The sequence below is a fragment of the Panthera uncia genome, chromosome X, assembly GCF_023721935.1.
Source record: "Panthera uncia isolate 11264 chromosome X, Puncia_PCG_1.0, whole genome shotgun sequence".
In the NCBI taxonomy this organism is placed as follows: Eukaryota; Metazoa; Chordata; class Mammalia; order Carnivora; family Felidae; genus Panthera; species Panthera uncia.
In genome coordinates, this window is record NC_064817.1 from 116,589,087 (window position 1) to 116,603,836 (window position 14,750).

The 14,750-nt window shown below is 38.8% G+C and overlaps 1 non-coding gene across 1 annotated transcript; it reads left to right on the forward strand.

The window, feature by feature from the left end:
- The first annotated feature begins 13,677 nt into the window (after nt 1-13,677).
- Nucleotides 13,678-13,805, forward strand: LOC125932463 (small nucleolar RNA SNORA70). Its single transcript, XR_007460624.1, has one exon. It is a non-coding gene; the product is annotated as a small nucleolar RNA SNORA70 (small nucleolar RNA).
- The last annotated feature ends 945 nt before the right edge of the window (nt 13,806-14,750 follow it).

The window sequence follows — 14,750 nt, forward strand, 5'->3', positions numbered from 1 at the left end:
TATAAGAATACATGTTTTATTCATTATGGAATTTTGTAAATATTTCTTGGCTATGGTCTAAATGATGCACAACTTTCCCTTGGGACGACTAGGAAAACTGATAATACTTACTATGGGATTGCCAGGCTGAATTTAAAGCCTCACACTACGCTGTAATATGTGGGTTAGCTCCTGCCTGCCTCAGATTTCAGCCAGAGGGCTTGCCAAAAAAATGTAGCTGTACATGGGTTATAACTTCAGGGTAGAAAGAGCAGAGGGAGGTGAAACTTACTTGGAAAATATTTAGGACTTAATGGAAAATTGTTTAGGAATAGCAAGACTAGCTCTAAAATGTGTGGGGCCTAGTACAAAATGAAAATACAGGGCTTCATGTTTACAGTTCTTAAGAATTTCAAGAAGGTGGGATGCCTGGCTGGCTCAGTCTGAAGAGCACCAGCTTTTTTTTTTGCAATTATTATTTTTTAATTTTTTAAAATGTTTATTTTTGAGAGACGGAGAGAGAGAGTGTGAGTGAGGAAGGGGCAGAGAGAGAGGGAGGCAGAGAATCTGAGGCAGGCTCTGTCTGCACTCACAGCAGAGAGCCCAGTGCGGGGCTTGAACCCACAAACTGTGAGATCGTGACCTGAGCCAAAATCAAGAGTCAGACGCTTAACCAACTGAGCCACCCACGTGCCTCAGAAAAGCACCAACTCTTGATCTCGGGTTCATGAGTTCAAGCCCCACATTGGGTGTAGAGATTAATAATAATAATAATAATAATATATAATAATAATAAATAATTTCAAAATGGTGACAGCAGAACATTAACCAAGCACAGGGCCTTTTTAAGAGCTGGGCCTGTGTATGACTGCACAAGTTGTATGCCCATGAAACCAGCCTTCAGGAATAGTTGTCATATATGGCAAATTGAGTTGTCATATATGGATCCCTCCCCAACCTTCACCCCTACCAATGCCCAAAAAGTGATAGAGAAGTTAATGGAACTCAGTGTCAAACTTAGCAACTAAAAATCTATCTTTAAAAGCTTTATGGCAAGGTCAGTACCTGAAGGGAAATGTAGGCAATGGCCAGGGCCTACAGATGGCAGAATGATTAGGGTAAGGGTTTGCACTCTTTAGTTTCCCCTCATTGTTCCCAGAGTCAACAATGGGGAGTCAACAATTTTTAAAGATGAATATTTTAAAGATGAATATTACTGAAATTTCAAGAACACATAATCCCAATCGTACACAAATTGATCCATAAAGTAGAATAACATAAAAAGCTGCCCATCACTTTTATGAAGCTAGTATGCTATGGATACCATGACCAGAAGAAGATAGTGCAAGAATATATTAGAGAATACAAGAGACCAATTTAACTTAAGGACATAGATACAAAAATCCTACAAGTTGTGTGTGTGTGTGTGTGTGTGTGTGTGAGTGCGCGCGCGTATGAAAACCAATGGTGTATTTGTTCCAGGAGTACAAGGATGTTCCAATCCTCAAATGCATAAGAATATAATTACATTAATGAACTGAAGGAGAAAAATTACATGATTTTCTGAAAAGGTACAGAAGAAAGCAATTGACAAATATCAACACCCATTTATGATTTAAAGAAACCTTAGAAAACTAGAAATAGAAGGAAACTCCCTTAACCTTTTAAAAGTAAATACAATAAACAGTAAGTATTGATGAAGACAACTTAGAGGTGTTCCCTTTAAGGTCAGGAACAGGGCAACGAAGCCTGGTGTCACAGCCACTATTTTGTTTTGTTTTTGTTTAAGTAAACTCTACCCCCTACATGGGGCTTAAACCCATGACCCCAAGATCAAGAGTCGTACCACACGCTCCAGGAACTGAGCCAGCCCGCCCCCCACCCCATAAAGCTGCTATTTAGTATAATACTAGAGGATCTAGCCAAAGAAATCATTTAATAGAAACAAATCTCTTTTAGGGGAGCTTAGGTGGCTCAGTCAGTTAAGCCATTCGGCTCTTCATTTCAGCTCAGGTCATGATCTCCTGGTCATCAGATGGAACCCCCTGCGTCAGGCTTCAGGCTGAGTGTGGAGCCTGCTTGGGATTCTGTCTCTCCTCTCTCTCTCTCTCTCTCTCTCTCTCTCTCTCTCTGTCCCTTCCCTGTGTCTCTCTCTTTCAAAATAAATAAATAAATATTAAAACATTTTCTTTAATAAAAAAAGAAACATATCTTTTAAAGACTAGATGAGGAAATCTGTCATTTGCATACAGTGTCATCATTTACATAGAAAATACAAGAGAATTAACAAACAATTGGGACTAGTAAAACAGTTAAGAGTGCTATATCCAGCACCTAGAGTCCATAACAAGTCCATTGCATATCAGTTTCCCTTTACTTATTGCTTCGAGCAAGGATAACCACTGTTCTGATTGTCCAGAACTGAGGGGTTTTCTTGGATGCAAGACTTTCCATGCTAAACCCAAGACAGTCACCTTAGCTATGGCTCTGATTTCTTCTTTCCCCTTATAACCCCTGGAAATTTACTTTGCTTTCAAGCTAGTCTATGTACTAAAATTTGTTTGGGTATTATATTTTATCCAATATTCCTAGATATTTTTAGCATAAGGTATGGATCTACATCAGCTCAATCTGCTCTTTTGTCAGAATTCTTATTGAACCTTTAAGAATAATGAAATGTTTAATGACATGGGAAAATGTTCATGTGTAGAGTGAAAAAGATTACATAACTGTATAGTTGAGTACTGTTTTTATTACAAAATATGTCATGTATTCATGTCTTTGAAAATTTTGAGACAGCTAATAGAATTTCTACAGACATAAATGACTTCAGTGTCTTTTGAAGGTGGATTATTGTGGGTAGGGGAGAAAAATCTGAGGTTAAGCAGTTTGGAAAAGGGGAAGGATGGTAGGGTAGGAAAAGCAAACTGGTGAAGATTGGGACAAGTAGCACAGAGGGAATGTTTCCATTGTAGTGAGAGGGTTTGTATTTTAAACATTTATGACCCATATCTCTTTCTCTTTTTTCACGTCGTATGACTTCTCTCACACTGGAGAGAGAAAGTGATCAACTGTTATTCCTCAGAGCCTTGGATCCAGATTGCATTGTCTTATTGAGCATGCAACTAGGTCCTTGGAGCAGGCATTTTAAACAATCGCTTACTAAGGGGATTTTGTAAAATCTATGCTTCAACCAGGACAAGTTAACTAAAATATATTTGAATGTTAAATATTCTTAGAAAGGCTCTGATATATGTCGGGTTTTTTTTTTCTTTTTATGGTAATAAAGCAAATAAATAGCTGTGAGTCCAGACTCAAAACAGCTTTGATGAGTTGTCAGGGATTTCTTGGTCATGAAAATGATGGAGATCTGCTCTTGGAATTTTTAGGTATATATGTGTCACAATAGGGAAATCCCGTCTGAGGCAGTTTAGTCTTTTAAGAGTTAAACACAGGTTACATAGAGAGGAGTGGGTGTGTATAACTATAAAGGAGTAGCACTAGGGAGATCTTTGAAGTGATGGAATAGTTCTGTATCTGGATTGCAGTGATGGTAACAGTGAACCAACACATGTGAAAAAATGAAAGAACTATGCACACACATTGTACCAATGTTAATTTCCTGGTTTTGATATTGCACTGTAGCCATATGAGATGTACCCACTGGGGAAAACTAGGTGATGGATATGTGGGAATCCTCTGTTCTATCCTTGCAACTTCCTGTGAATCTATAATTATTTCAAAATAAAAGTTTTAAAAATTAGGTCTTATAGACTAGCATCACCCAGGAAAAGCCAACAGGACTCCCAGATATTCTGTCTACTTTGTCTTAGTTGAACCCCATGGTTGGGAGAAGAGGTTTGGCTGACACATCTGTGTGTCTTCCTGAGTAATGTGTTAGACAATGAAAAGGTAAATATAGCCTGAAAATCCTTGTTCATCTTCACTGTTATATAGGCCAAAGTGTCTTGCTGCAGTTAGAGAAATGACATTCCAAAACATTCTTCTACAACAGGTTTATTTTGACAGTTTAGTCAATGACCAGTTGATTCACTGAAGGGTAGAAAAAATCACCTAATGAACTGAATGACTGATCAGTCAGAATGTTAAGCCCTTCACTCTGTATAGACAGACATGGGATGCATATTCATGATAAAATTGGTTACAGAACAGCTTTTAGACAATTTGACTTACAATTTTTTAAAATAGAGGGTCATACTTGGAATAAGCATTAAAAATGACTAGTTCATTGGAAAATGGACTTTAACTGTCTAAGCTAAGTTTAAATGTAATAACATTTAGAATTAGAAAAGACGAAAAATTGTCTAATCCAACCACTTTATTTATTTATTTATTTATTTATTTATTTAATTTTGAGAGAGAAAGAGTGTGTGAGCAGGGGAGGGGTGGAGAGAGAGAGAGGAAGAGAAAGAATCCCAAGCAGGCTCCACTCTCAGCATGGATCCTGATGCAGGGCTCAGTCCCATGACTGCAAGATCACGACCTGAGCCATTATCAAGGGTTGGATGCTTAACCAACTGAGCCACCTAAGCACCCCCAGTCACCTCATTTTATATGTAGCAGTTTTTATCTGAGTGAAAACTAAGATTTAGACATATCTAGACAGCCATTTTCATTGGTTCATTACATCAGGCCTGGGGCCTGGTTAGGTGTGTGTCTGGCCACTGGGGGCAGAATCTTAGTGATGGACCGGTGAGTAGAGTGTCTGTTCCTCTGATTGGCCCCATAGACTAGGCCAGAGTCCTATGGAGGGAAGAGCATTCTTTCCATTTCTCCTTGGAACATAGCATGTGTTAAAAAGAGAAGAAATAATAGGCATAATAAGTAAAATATGTGGTATGTTAGAATGTAATAAATACTATAGAAAAAGGTAAAAAGTAGAGCAGAAGAGGAGGGGTTCAGGGTGGCACTGACAGGAGGCACAGGTTGTGCTACTGAACAGTCAGGATAGAATTCATTAAGCAGGGACAATTTGAGGAAAGATTTGAAGGACTTAACTGACCTGGTATCTAATGGAAGTGGATTCCAACAGAGGGACAGCTACAGCAAAGGCCACAAGACAGGAATGTGCCTGGCATGTTAGTGGAACAGCAAAAAGGCCTGTGTAGCTCATTCAGAGAGCAAGGCGAGGGGTATGAGGTGAGGAGGTGAGAGTGGTGGTCAGGGCCAGAAGATAGATGGGGTCTTGTTGGCCATGATGAGGACTTGGGTTCTCTGTATGAGATGGGAACTGGTGTGGGGCTTTGAGCAGAGGAGAGATGGGACATGGCTTGTGTTTTAGTAACATCACTTAGGCTGTTGTGTTGAGAATAGACTGTAGAATGGCAAGAGGGGAAGCAGGGATGCCAGTGGTGAGCCTGTTGGAGCCATTCAGGTAGCTCAAACCACAGTGGAAGCAGGTGAGAAGTGGTGTTAAGAAGGTCTGATTCTGGGGATATTTTGCAGGAAGTGTTGATAGGATTTCCTGACAGATTGGATGTGAGGTGTAAGAGAAAGAGTAATCCAGGAAGAACTGAAAGGATGGAGTTGCTGTCAGTACTGATCTGGGGAAGGCTGCAGGAGGAGCAGGTTTGAGGGGGATGATCAGGAATTAGCCATGTTGAATTTGAGGTGATTATTATATATTCAAGTGGAGATGTTGACTAGGTCATTCGATAATAGCAGTCAGGAATTCAGGGCTGCAAGTTAACCATTTGGGAATTGTCAGCCTGTAGATGGTATCTAAAGTCACAGGAGAGAATGAATAAGATAAAGAAAAGGACCAAGGACTAAGTCTTGGTACATATCACAGTTGATGTGGGGAAAAAGAGGAGAATCAGCAGACAGGGAGTATCAAGTGAGGTAAGAGGGAAACCCAGAGTGTATGGTGTTTTAGAAGTCAAGGGAGGGAAAAGAGGAAGATGTGATCCACGGCCAAATGCTGCGAATAGGTCAAGATGAGAGCTTACACTTGAAGGCTTGTCAATTCCGAGGTCATTGTAGAATTTGATGAGGGCAGTGTGGTGGAATGGATGGAGTGAAAGCCTGCTTCAAATGAGTTTAAGAAAGACTAAGTAGAGGAATTAGAGATAGCAGATATAGGCAACTCTTTGGAGAGGTTTTGTTTCAGAGAGGAACAAAGAAATCAAGCAGTGGTTGGTAGGTGGTGGGGACTGAGATAAAGTGTGGTTTTCTTAAGGTAATGTATTTCATAATTGGAAAAAAAGGTATTTCCCCATTTGAAGTTTATTGACAAAGGCACAATTAATGCAGATCGTGTTGAATGAAGACATGACGTGTCAAATGGAAAAAGAGGAAGTAAAGCAGCGGTTTTGAAAGTGAGGTTTTGAACAGCAAGATCAGTATCACTTGGGAGATATGTTAGAAATGCCAGTGTTAGGGGCGCCTGGGTGGCGCAGTCGGTTAAGCGTCCGACTTCAGCCAGGTCACGATCTCGCGGTCTGTGAGTTCGAGCCCCGCGTCAGGCTCTGGGCTGATGGCTCGGAGCCTGGAGCCTGTTTCCGATTCTGTGTCTCCCTCTCTCTCTGCCCCTCCCCCGTTCATGCTCTGTCTCTCTCTGTCCCAAAAATAAATAAAAAAACGTTGAAAAAAAAATTAAAAAAAAAAAAAAAAAAGAAATGCCAGTGTTAGCACCCCCCCCCCCAAGACGTACAGAGTCAGAAATCTGTGCTTTAACAAGTCCTTCAGTGTGATTCTGCTGCGCACTAAAATTTGAGAGCCACTGGTGAAAGCATTATTATCAGGTGAATGTACTTCAAAATCATTAACAGAGAATGTTTCCATTTCTTCATTAAGAGCAGAAGGTATACTTTTTGCCTCCCCCTTCCCATCTCTATGTTGTTCAAGTGTCTTTGCCCTAAAAGAAGTCTTTGTCTCTCATGGGAGAAATAAGAGCATATTTGTATGCTGAGGGGAATGATCCAGTACAGAGTAAAACATCGATGATATAGGAGAGAGGTTGTAAAATTGTCAGGGTCATGTGCTTCAGCAGATGAGAGTGGAGGGACCTGATGCAGAAGTGGCGTTAGACACGGGCAAGCAAGACTCATCTACAATAAAAGGCAAGGAGGCAGAGAGACAGCAAAGGCCGTGGCAGTGGGAGTCTCTGGAAGTTCTTATTGCTCTGGTTTTCTCAGTTACGTAGGAAGCAACATCATTAGTTGAGAGTGAGGACGGAGGAGTTTTGGCAAGCTTGGCATCATATTCTGTGAGCAGCACTCTGTAGAAACAGCTGCTCTCAAACATTGCTTGTGGGAGTATGGAATCATTATCAAATGACTCCTGTGGAGAAAGGTTTAGCAAGATTTTTATCCCTTGACACAGAAGTCTCACTTCTAGGAATTTAGCCTGAAGATATCCCTCCACAAATGCAAAACAACATAGGTACGAGGTTATTTATTGCAGCGTTATTTGTAGTAGCAATATATTGGAAACAACCTCACTGACCATTCACAAGGGACCAGTCGATGCACTACCGTGCATCTGTAGAAAGAGTAAGGGAGATCCCTACAAGCTGATGTACAGTGATTTCCTGGCTATATTATTAAGTGAAAAATGCAAGGTACAAGAGAGTTTATATAATATGCTACCTTTTGTGTAAGAAAGAAAAGGGAATGAGAATATATACTTATTTTTACAAAAAGACACATAAGGATAAACTGGAAACTAAGAAAAATGATTACACAGAAAGGGTGGGTAGAAATAGGGTAAAGGAAACATGGATGAGGGTAAGAATTCTCTGAGTATCTCTTAGCATGGTATTCTTAAATAGCCTTACTGAGATATAATTCAATACATAAAGTTCACCCTTTTAAAGTGTACAATTCAATGGTTTTTAGTACATTCACAAAGTTTTTCATAATAACCACCATCTAACCCAGAATATTTTCATCAACCCCAGAAGAAACCCCATACCTATTAACACTTACCCTCTTGACTTACCTTCCCCAGCCCCTGGCAACAACTGATATACTTTCCGTGTCTATGAATTTGCCTATCCTGGATACTTCCTATAAATGCAAGTCTTTTGTGTCTGGCTTCTTTCACTGAGTATATTCAAGGTTCATCCGGGTTGTAGCATATGTCAGTACTTCATGCCTTTTAATAGTTCAATAATATTCCACTGTATGGATATACCACATTTTGTTTATCCATTCATTAGTTTCGTGGCCATTTGAGTTGCTTCCAATTTGGGGCTATTATGAACAATGAACTTACAAACTTTTATGTACAACTTTTTCATCTCTCTTGAGTATGTATCTAGTATATACCTGGAATTGCTGAGTCATATGGTACTACTGTTGAAGAACTGCCAAACTAGCAATGCATAAGGGTTCCAGTGTCTCCAAATTCTCACCAACATTTGTCATTTTCTGTCTTTTTGACTGTAACCGTTCTAGTGCGTATGAAGTGGTAATGCACCGTGGTTTTGATTTGCATTTCCCATGTGGTTGTTGAGGTTGAGCATCTTCTTAGGTGTTTTTGGTCAATGCTAGATCCTCTTTGGAGAAAAGCCTATTCAGATGCTTTGCCAAGTTTTTAATTGGGTTATTTGTCTTTTCACTCTTGACTTATAAGACTTCTTTATGTATTCTGGATAAAAGTCTCTAATCAGGTACATGGTTTGCAAATATTTTCTCCTCTTAAGGAAAGGTTCCATAAGGTTGTCTTTTCACTGTCTTGATAGTATCCTTTGAGGCACAAAAGTTTTTCATTTTGACAATGTCTAATTTGTTGATTTTTATTTGGTTGCTTGTACTTTTGGTGTCATATTTAAGAATGCATTACCTAACCCAATGTCAAAAAATTTACTCGTAAGTTTTCTTGTAAGGCTTTTATACTTTTACCCCTTACATTTAGGTATATGATCCATTTTGAGATTATTGTTCTATATGGTATGAGGCGGGGGTTCAATTCAAATTCATTGTTTTGCATGTGGGTATGCAGTTGTCCCAGCACCGTTTTTTGAAAAGACTATCCTTTCCCAATTTGACTGTCTTGTCACTCTTGTTGAAAATCAATTGACCATGAATGTATTTATTTCTAGGCTCTCAATTCTATTCCATTAATCTTTTATTTCTGTCCTTATGTCTATACCACACTGTCTTTTTAAAAAATATCAAAGTGGATGGAACTGGAGGGTATTATGCTAAGTGAAGTAAGTCAGTCAGAGAAAGGCAGATACCATGTTTTCGCTCATGTGGAACTTGAGAAATTTAACAGAAGACCATGGGGGAAGTGAAGGGGAAAAAATAGCTCCAAACAGAGAGGGAGGGAAGCAAACCGTAAGAGGCTCTTAAATACAGAGAACAAGCTGAGGGTTGATGGGGGATGGGAGATAGGGGAAAATGGGTGATGGGCATTGAGGAGGGCACTTGTTAGGATGAGCCCTGGGTGTTGTATGTAAGCAATGAACCACGGGAATGTACCCCAAAAACCAAGAGCACACTGTACACACTGTAGGTTAGCCAATTTGACCATAAATTATATTTTAAAAAAATAATAAACTTAAAAAATTTTTTAATTAAAAAAATTTAAAAAATACTAATCTATTTATTTTTGAGAGAGAGAGAGAGACAGAGAGAGAGAGAGAGAGAGGTAGCATGTGAGCATGAATGGGGGAGAGGAAAAGAGAGAGGAAGAGAGAGAATCCCAAGGAGGGCCTGCACTGTCAGTGCAGAGCCTGCCACAGCACTCAAACTCATGGAACCGTGAGATCATGACCAGAGGGAAAATCAAGAGTCAGAGGCTTAACGGACTGAGCCACTAAAGTGCCCCTGTACCACACTGTTTTGATTACTCTTGCTTTATAGTGAGTTTTGGTTAGGAAGTGTGAGTCTTCCAACTGTTTTTTTCCTTTTCAGATTGCTTTGACTTTTCCAGACCCCTTGTATTTCCATTTGAGCTATAGTGTCTGCTTATTAATTTTTGTAAAAATGGCAGCTTGGATTTGGGTAAGGATTTCATGGACTCTGAAGATCATTTTGGGGAGTACTGCCATATTAAAATATTAAGTCTTGCAATCCCAAGACAATCTCATTTATTTAGGTCTTTAATATCTTTCACAGTTATTTCCTTAAAGCTTTCAGTGAACTAGTCCTGTACCTCCTTGGTTAGTTTTATTCCTAAGGATTTTATTTTTTTGTTGCTATTGTAAATGAAATTGTTCTCTTAATTTCATTTTCTTATTTTTTATCGCTAGTGAATAAAAATACTGTTGATATTTGTATATTGATCTTGTCTCCTAAAACCTTGCTGAACTCATTTATTAGTTCTAATAGTTATTTTTAGCAGATTACTTACTATTATATATATAAAAGATAATATCTTCTATGTATAGACAGAGATAGAAAATATGGTTTTGCTTCTTCCTTTCTAATATGAATGCTTTTTATTTCTTTTATTGGTTAATTGCCCCTTCTAGAACCTCCAGTATAACACTGAATAGAGGTGGAAAGAATGGGCAGCTTTGTCCTGTTCCTGATCTTTAGGAGAAACATCCAGTCTTTCATCTTTGAGTACAATGTGCAGTTTTTGTAGATATCCTTTATCAGGTTGAGAAAGATTCCTTTTATTCCTAGTTTATTGTCAATGGGGTGTTAGATTTTGTCAAATGCTTTTTCTGTGTCTATCAAGATTATCATGTGGTTTTTCACTTTGTTTTATTGATATGGCATATTACATTGATTGATCTTTGTATGTTGAACCAACCTTGCATTCTTGAGGTAAATCCCATTTAGTGAGGTGTATAATCCTTTTTATATACTGCTGGATTTGGTACTTTGATGAGGATTTTTGTGCCTATATTCATAATGGATATTGGTCTGTCGTCTTTTTTATTGTGATGTCTGTGTCTTTTTTTATCATGAAAAAATTCAGATTTAGCCAACTGGACTCAGTTTAGATGATCCAGTTTTGTTGGCAACAGCCAAAGGATCATAGTCAAGAGACAGTCAAACATATGCCTTCTTTTCTCCAAAGATCCTGATCAAGGTGTTGACCTTGGCCACATCAATGCCATAGAGCTTCACAGCTTCACAGCCTGGTACTTGTTGGTCTTGACATCCACCATGAACGTGTGTTGTTGCCTTCCATTTTCTTTATGGCTGACTCAGTAGTCAGGAGGAACTTGATGATGGCATAGTGGTCAAGCTGGTCTCTCCTGGGGGTGTTCTTTCAAGGATATCTGGGCTGCCTTCAGAGACACAGTGTCTTGGGTCATCAGAAGGTAAGTGACATGTGGATATATATTTTTTGTGACTGTGGACACCTTTCAGCACCACTTTCTTGGCCTTCTAAACCTTTGCCTTGGCTTCAGCTTTGGTAAAAGGCGAAAGATTTATATGCTCTGAAGAGAAACCAGAGTATTGGCTTCAGCTTTGGGAGGGGCAGGGGCCTCCTTCTTCACTTTCGGTACCATCTTCATGAAAGGGCTATGTCTGCTTTTGATATCAGAGTAATAAAGGCCTCATAGAATGAGTTGAGAAGACTTCCCTCTTCTCCTGTTGTCTGGAAGAGATTATGAAACTCAATGAAGCTATCTAGACCTGGGCTTTTGTTTGGGGATAGTTTTGAAATTACTAACTGAACCTCTTTTTTTTAAAGGTGTATTTGGATTTTTGTATTTCTTCTTGAGTTTCAGTAATTTGTACCTTTCTAGGAATTTATCCCTTTCATCTAAGTTATCTAAGTTTTTGGCATCTAATTGTTCATAGTATTCTTTTTATTTATGTATCCTTTTTTTTATTTCTATAAGGTTGATAGTAATGTTCCTTCTTTCATTTATGATTTTAATAAGTTCAGTCTTCTCTCTTTTTGGTTGGTCAGTATAGTTAAAAATTTGTCAGGGGGCGCCTGGGTGGCGCAGTCGGTTAAGCGTCCGACTTCAGCCAGGTCACGATCTCGCGGTCCGTGAGTTCGAGCCCCGCGTCAGGCTCTGGGCTGATGGCTCGGAGCCTGGAGCCTGTTTCCGAGTCTGTGTTTCCCTCTCTCTCTGCCCCTCCCCCGTTCATGCTCTGTCTCTCTCTGTCCCAAAAATAAAAAAATTAAAAACGTTGAAAAAAAAAAAATTAAAAATTTGTCAGTTCGGTTGACCTGTTCAGAGAACCAACCTTTAGTGTCATTGATCACTATTTTCAACTTGCTATTTTATTCATTTCTGCTCTAATCTGTATTGTTTCCTTCCTTCTGCTTGCTTTAGGTTTAGTTTGCTCCTTCTCTTCTTGTTTCTTAAGTTGGAAGATGAGGTTATTGGTTTGAGATCTTCTTTTAATATAGGTCTTCACAGCTATAAATTTTCATCTAAACACTGTTTTAGGTGTACTTTATAAGTTTGCTATGTTGTGTTTATTTTCATTCATCTCAAAGTATTTTGCAATTTTCTTTGTAATTTCTTCTTTTTAAATTAATTTTTTTAAGTTTATTTTTGAGAGAGAGAGAGAGAGTCAGAGAGAGAGAGAGAGAGAGAGAGAGAGAGAGAGAGAGAGAATGAGTAGGGGAGGGGCAGAGAGAAAGGGAGACACAGAATCCGAAGCAGGCTTCAGGCTCTGAGCTGACAGCACAGAGCCCAATGCAGGGTTCGAACCCATGAACCATGAGATCATGACCCCAGCTGAAGTCAGACGCTTAACCAACTGAGCCACCCAGGCACCCCTGTGATTTCTTCTTTGACCTTATGGTTATGAAGGAGTGTATTGTTTAATTTGTACTCTTTTAATATAATTTTGACTTTTGAACCATGTAAATATCTAACATATCCAAAGGTAGAGTCAAAAGATATTTAAGAAAAGCAAATCTTAAGTTGAATGCATATAAAAACAAATGTTCCTAATTTTATCAGGTTGATAACTTAATCACAGAAGACAGAATTCAAGTAGATTTTGATTCTGACCAATCTCAGTTGGATATATCCTAAGGATATAAAAATCAGGTGATTATATAATTATGGTTTGTTCCCATACTTTTTATTTTTTTATAATTTAGTTTTTAATGTTTATTTTTGAGAGAGAGAGAGCAAGTAGGGGAGGGGCAGACAGAGAGGGAGACAGAGGAGCCAAAGCAGTCTCCATGCTGAGAGTGGAGAGCACGATGTGGGGCTTAAACTCACAAACAGTAAGATCATGACCTGAGCTGAAGTCAGATACTCAACCAACTGAGCCACCCAGGTGCCCCTCCCCATACTTTTAATTTTGTTTCATATATTTATCTATATATTTAATTTTGTTTCATATCTATTTGCTGTCCCCAATACCATACTATCTCATTATAGCTGAATAGTGGGTCTTGATATCTGATTGTGTAAGTTCCTCCAGCTTTGTTCTTTAAGGTTGCTTTGGACTTTTGCATTTCCATATAAATTTAAATATCAGCTTGTCAGTTTTCGTAACAAACCTGCTGCAGTTATTTAAAAAATGTTTTAGTTTATTTATTTATTTTGAGAGAGAGAGAGCACGAGTGTGAGCAGGGGAGGGGGAGAGGCAGAGAGAGAGAGGGAGAGAAAAAATCCCAAGCAGGCTCTGCACTGTCAGCACAGAGTCCAACATGGGGCTTGAGCCCACAAACTATGAGATCATGCCCTGAGCCAAAACCAAGAGTCGGTCACCTAACCGACTGAGCCACCCAGGTGCCCCAAATCGGCTGTAGTTTTTATTGGGATTTCATTGACTCTATAAATCAAGGATGAATTGACATATTAACAGTGTTTCTCATGGGGGCCCAGTGTGCAATGGCTGCAAACAGTAGCCTCCTTGGTAGTGTATGCAGCCTATTGATTGTATGGGTTGCCCTAAGAGACCTTGGAGACAGCCCTTTCCAGTAGACATTGATGTCTGACCTCACGCTATCACCAATTTAGGCTCCAGACAGGTATGAGGTGTGCCAGGGTCCACATTAGCCAAATCATCATGTCCTTCTGTACCAAGCTACAGAACAAGAAGCATGTGATTGAGGCCCTACACAAGGCCAAGTTCAAGTTCCCTGGCTGCCAGAAGATCCACTTTCCAAGAAGTGGGGCTTTACTAAGTTTAATATAGATGAATTTGAAGACATGGTGGCTGAAAAGTGTCTCATCCAAGATGGCTTTGGGGTCATATACATCCCTAATTGTGGCCCCTTGGACAAATGGTGGGCTCTACACTCATGAGAACCTCGGCACTGCCCCCCTCCCTGTTCATGCCACCAATAAATCCTACTTCCTGTCAAAAAAAGTGTTAACAATATTGAGACTCTAACCTATGAATATAGTATATTTATACATTTACATAGGTTTCCTTTAATTTTCTGTCAACAATATTTTCTAGTTTTCAGTGTAAAGATCTTACATATCTTTTGTTAAATTTATTCTTAGGTATTTGATTGTTTTTAAGTGGTACTGTATATTAAACATTTTTTTTTACTTATCCTGATCTATATAAATTAAATTGGTTTTTAAACTTTGGCTTTATATCAACATTGTTAAATACACTTATTAATTCATTGTTTTAGATTCTTTTGGATTTCCTATGTAAACAATCATGCCTCATGTCAATGATAGTTTTTTATTTCTTCATTTCGACTCCTTATGCCTTTTATATGTTTTCCTTGCTTGATTTAACTGTCTAGGACCTCCAGGACAGTGTTAAATAGAAGTGTTGCTAGCAGATATCGTTGTCTTATTCTTGACCTCAGGAAAAATTTAAAAAGTAACAATTCAAATAAAAAACAATTTTTTTGGTAGTTACTATTTATTCAGACTAAAAAAAGTTGCCTTTTCT